A 6,000-nucleotide genomic window follows, 5' to 3' on the forward strand; every position below is an offset into this window, starting at 1 on the left:
GAGGCATAGTGAAGCAACTAAGTTTACCAGTAAAAACAAATTAAGGAGTAAGGCAAGGTTGCTGTCTGTCTCCAGCAATTTCTTGTACCTATATGGACGAGGTTATAGTAAGATGGAAACAAGTTCTCACTTGGGGTACAATACTCTCACCACAGTATAGACTAAGAACTATTTTATATTAAGGCAATGTTGTTATTGTGCAATAGACATAAGACAATTTACAAATGGAGCTATACTTATCACGAAAAATAGCAGAGGGATAAGAACGGAAAATATCTCCAAGTAAATTCAAAGTAATGCCATTTCTGTGGAAACATACGACAAGAAAAAAAAATTGAGATAAATGGTAAAATATTTGAGCGGGTAAGTATCCACCTTTAACTACCTTGGACGTGAAATACTCCAAATAGCAGATCGTGACACAGAATGCAAGTTTGTAAGTATATGTGGAACAATTCATGGATCTCTGAAATACAAAACCAGTAAGGAAACTTAACTGAAGCTTTATAAAACAATGGTGATACGGGTAGTATTATATGAATGTGAGACGTGAGTACTCTCGAAGAAAGACAGAAGGAATATTAAGTCAGCGGAGATGAAATTTCTCAGGGCAGTCAAAGGCTGCACGCTGATTGACAAAGAACGAATCTCATAAATAAGACAAGAGATAAAGATTTTCGATTTGGAAAGCAATCACCATTTAGAAAGAATGCAGCAAGATAGGCTGTCAAGACTCGCCATGAACTACAAGCTCACTGGACAGCGAAGTGCCGCACGTCCGAGTACAAGATGGTTTCCGGAACAGGCTGTGCCGGTCGTGGTGACCGAGCGCTTCTAGACGTTTCAGTCCGGAACCGCGCGACTACTACGGTCGCAGGTTCGAATCCTGCCTCGGGCATGGATGTGTGTGATGTCCTTAGGTTAGTTAGGTTTAAGTAGTTGGAAATTCTGGGGGACTGATGACCTCAGTTGTTAAGTCCCACAGTGCTCAGAGCCATTTGAACCATTTTTGAACAGGCTGTGCAGACTACTCCATGAAGTGAAGATGTTGGTAATATCCCAACTTAGGGAACTTTTCGTCACATTGCTTTTGGGCTGTAGCTGTTCAACAAGAGAACTGTTAGCAGTTTGGCTCTACAGACCCATGTGAACTGTCTTTATACATAATTTCTCAAAGCAGAACACTGTTGCGCAATGTAATTAAGTCAGACATGCGTTGCTGTCAAGTGATTTCTTTTCGAGACGTAATGAAGCAAGTTTAATTTGCTTTATTTGTCTAAGAAACTGGTACCGGACTAGCGTCTGAGTCGCCATCATAAGTTTCCACTTAACATCAGTTGTCATAACAATGACGTGGAGAGTTGTTCAACATATGCCTTTGAAGTTTTAAACTTTATCTTGAAAAATAGATTTGATGTGGTGGCTGTAAAATTATGTATTGCAAGAAAATTCCTTATGAGGACGCTGGGGAGTATGACAAGTTGCAAAGAAACAGCATTCGATACATTCCTGAGCAATTAGTTATTTTTTGTTCAAATATTGTTCCGATCGTGTGGTTGATGTATCTGCAGTAAGGAAGAAAGGCGACAGAAACTTGTGTCGTCATGGATTAGCGTTAAAATCTTATAGAATGATATAGCCAGTAGACGAAGTTGGTGACGATACTAGCGGGTCCGCTTAGAATTGTTCGACCATAATAATTCGTAAGAGCCCACTGATGAAGCTAAAACTGAAAATTTTAGTGTTAAACGCACCCAATCGTCAACTCTGTAAAATGCAGCCACTCAGGGCGTGATATTGGAGCTAAAACATTATTGCACGCTAAGTTATTGTAGTGGCAATAATACAATAGACGTTAGTTGACAGGTCCTGATTTGGTTTCTTTTGTAAAATCAGTTAGAAGTATATAAGACATGGTTCTCGACGGAAATTAGTAGTTCAACCCATGGTACAAATACCAATAACTGTGTCAGTATGGACCAGTACGCTGTTAGATCATTTAAATTTCTCGGTTCATATTGTTCATTAGGATTATTTTCGATCATGATGATAGTTATGTATTTAGATTTCATCAGTAAACGTACATGAGAATTCCCTTCTCAAGGATGTGTTGAATTCTAAGAGTGTCTTTGTAATCAGAAAGGACCTGTTTTTCTTGACTTAAATAAGCAATAAAACACGATTTTTAAGCCGTATATTTGAGCTATAACTCTGTACCTTCTTTAAATCTAGATTTACAATATCTTATTGTCTAGCATATATAGCAATTACTGCAAAAGGTGCGTAGTATTTCGTACATTCCTGCTGTCACAAATTTTTCATAGTGTAAATTAATATGCAAAGATACTGCTCCACTAATGTATTTTGTGTTCATAGAGCAATCTTCAGACTGAACTTTCAGAATAAAACATCTATTTTGTGGAATATTCGACAACAGAATGGAAATATAATGTAGAGTGCTGTTCTTCATTTCTTCTTATCTGTTGAGTCGGAACTATGAACTTTTATTTACGTATATTATCAACGATTATTTCTTGAAAGCCATTGTTACGTGCTATTTCTGTTAAGAGGCAGTTCTTTTATCCTTCGTCTTTACTTGATGGGTGACCGAGAATTTAGTTAATCGTAGTACAGTAAAATTCTTTCTTGTGCGGAGCTGGACGACACAAGGTGTTACTGACATTTAATTAACTATAGCTAGATTTCCAGAAGATGTCTTTCTTAATGTTATTTCTGAGGGAATGACCAAATAAGTTAATTTAATAATTTTGGGTGTTCTACCGTAAAGACTGCATTATTATAAACTGCTAAAAACAGTCTGCCGAACCTGCATATATATGAACGTGAAATCCAAAGGACACTGACAATGAGAGAATGAACCTTAGGAAATAAAAAATAAAATAAATTTACCGTAAGATTAAATAAAAAAAGACCATAATATAAGTCTGCTGTAACTGCACGTCTATGAAATGAAAATCTGCTGGCGGATAACGTTCCATAATGTTTCCCCACCCCGTGATTATTATATGTAACACGCTTGGATTCTCCTCGGTATTCTGTCCACAGTGTAGCAAAGATGTTCCCGATGAAGCCTGACCCTCTCTTCGATGGTTCCTGCCACGACACACAATAAGTTTCAGCTGTTCCCAAATATGCGCAATCGCGTTTATGACACCATATACGGCAGGCCAACAATTCGGTTGATTCCTGCCACTAGGGAAGGTGTTCGAGAGGTAGACACTATCTGCTCATCTAATAGCGCTTTTGGAGACAAACCCATCGCAGAGATGTTGACTGCCGAGGTGGACAAAAAGTTGAATGATCCTAACCCGATGCTGTACACCCCACCAAATTCCCTTGATAGCCCTCAGCGGCATCTGATATCCGTACATGACACTGTCCCAAAACATGACCGACCCATCTTAACTGCTGAACACTTGGTATTGCATACGTGAGACGTGCATTTAAACCTGGCCGCCTCTACACTCCACACAGTCATTAGGCGTCAGAAAAATCCTGCACTCCTTGGCGAAGAGACTGTAATGCCATTAGTTCCAGTTCTATTCGAGCTGCTTTGTTCACTTTCTATCGCGAGGCTTCTACACGATATTAGTTAGGTGTGGTAGTTTCTTTGCCTTTTCAGTGTATAACGCTGCAAATTATTATATTATGTATTGCAAGGCGTGCTTCTTATTGTGCTGCTTCATATCTGTTCTTTAATTTTTCTCACGATCGAAGACTGGATGGAATAAAATGCATTCGCGTGTAGTGTAATTTTTCTTCTTGAACCTAGATGAGCCTCATAGCGCCTGAATATGTGATAAGTCACCTATGAAAACTAATCCTTGGAAGAAGTTTTCGCAAATTCCATTCTATCGACATTTCTATAATGTGTCTACTTTAGCTGAACAATGAAAATAATCCCCGCTACCTATCAAATCCGTTTCGTTAAGCTTGTTTCGATAAACTTAAACAATAATTTGGGCTGTTTGTGAACTGTCACCTCCGTAAACGAACTGTAGTTTATCAATACACAGTTGATGATTTTCTCTGACGACACTAAAATGTGAGACAGATTTTAAGACATTCGATAAAACGAAACCTATCATGCATACTAATCACCTGAATTTACACTAACATAAACTGATATAACAATAACACCTCAGAAGAAAAATATTTAATACAGCAGCATTAACAAGAATCAATGAATCGACAGCAATATTTCGTCACCTACCGAAATATCATCGATAATCATAATTTTTTAAATTAAATAATATATCTTTTTCTTCTTTACTTCAAGGATTTGGCCTTTGACGAGTCACGATTAAATAATTAAGTAAATTAAATAATACAACTTTGTTGTTTTTAATTCTTCAAGTTCTAAAACAAGCTCTTCTATTTTGCAAATTATTGAAGTCAAATAGTAGAACAGTGTATACCTGAAACTTCCTGACAGATTAAAACTGTGTGCTGGACCGAGACTCGAACTCGGGACCTTTGCCTTTCGCGGGAAAGTGGAGAGTATACCTGGTAGCCAAACTTCCCCCTTGAGGATTGAGGAATGAAGTAGAAAATTCAAAATATCAAGCAAAAGTGCGTGATGTTAGAATTTCGATGTATCTCTGTTTAGTTGAGACGAAACGTCCACTGATGACATAGAAATTCTGGAACTGATCACAAAGAAGTAAATCATTGCACAATGATGTAGCCTGGTATGGCAGAATGGTGTTCCTTCACAGTTACTTTGAGATCCAAAACGGAATACGCACTTCAGCCAAATACTACATCTAGAATCTCTTGCCCATGGGTGTTAAACAGAATTATATGTAAAGAAGACGTTGGAAGCCAAAATATATCCTCTTATCTGAATTTCTGCGTTTCCTATTGAGGAGGGGGCGGGGCGGCAATATTGCAGTGATACTTGCTCACTAACACAATATATACCAAAGTCACGGATTATACTTACACTTTCGTACAGAGGTAAGATAAAACACGAAGTGCAGTCAAATACGAACATACATAACAATGTCAGTTACTACTTGTAAGTAAGTGACAGAAGGCTATAGAGAAACAATGTAAAAATCTACATATTACTTTTATTTGCTGCATAAAAGTTATGAAATCATGAAAACAAATTGAACATATGCAATTCCAAACAAATCATATTTCAATGTTTCTATATTAGCAGTTTTCTATCTTCACTACGCAAACGTTCAACAGTACTTATTTCAGGTCCACACTACGTGGCATGTTTCACAAAAAAATTTAAGAAAAGAAATTACGAATTATACAATTAAAATAACGCATAATTTTCTATGTATTAACCGATTTGTTAGCTGTTCTCCACCAGTAGCTAATCCTTACCATTCACTCGTCACCCACACACGTTTTCCAGCCTCTTTCTGGGTTATTTTCTCGCAAGCCTTACGTGCTGCACGCATGGTGCACGGTCGCAGACTGGAGTTAGCTAAGCACGCTTGGACAGTAGAGTTGCCTGATTTGAATCTTGCATGCTTTGCCAGGAAATCTATAACGCCAGAAGAGGAAAAAAAAATCGCTGTCTGTTGCCTGCGTAACTAATCGCTATCAGTGTCACGCAACTTAGCAACACTTGGGTCACACGCGAAATGTACATGACATGTTCTCAGCACTTGAGTTATAGGTAAAAAGGAAAAGACAAACAACAATGTGAATCACTTAAGTTCACTGTAAGCCATGTTAAAAATACAGAACAAGAACTGCCGAAAACGACTCTCTTAAAATTTCTTCATGGATTGTTACGACACTGAGCTCAAAACCAGGCGAATGCAGATTTAAATCCCTATCCTATTTTCGTTTGTGTGTGTGTGTGTGTGTGTGTGTGTATATAGTTAATAGAACCTTCGGTTCAATGATTCTTGATAATGGAACACTTAATTCTGTAAACATTTTTAAATAAACGAAACATATGTCGATATATTACACTATGAAATCTTAAATAGGTTTACTTGAAGAGGTTTT

At 37.6% G+C, this 6,000-nt stretch overlaps 1 long non-coding RNA gene across 1 annotated transcript in view; it reads right to left on the reverse strand.

Moving 5' to 3' along the window:
• LOC124723175 overlaps positions 1–5,437 on the reverse strand; it is a 45,377-nt gene extending 39,940 nt beyond the window's left edge. The window contains exon 1 of the long non-coding RNA XR_007006529.1: positions 5,365–5,437. This is a non-coding gene — a long non-coding RNA (uncharacterized LOC124723175). The remainder of the gene's footprint in view (positions 1–5,364) is intronic.
• Positions 5,438–6,000: the final 563 nt, after the last annotated feature.

Source organism: Schistocerca piceifrons, chromosome X (assembly GCF_021461385.2).
Source record: "Schistocerca piceifrons isolate TAMUIC-IGC-003096 chromosome X, iqSchPice1.1, whole genome shotgun sequence".
NCBI classification, from domain to species: Eukaryota; Metazoa; Arthropoda; class Insecta; order Orthoptera; family Acrididae; genus Schistocerca; species Schistocerca piceifrons.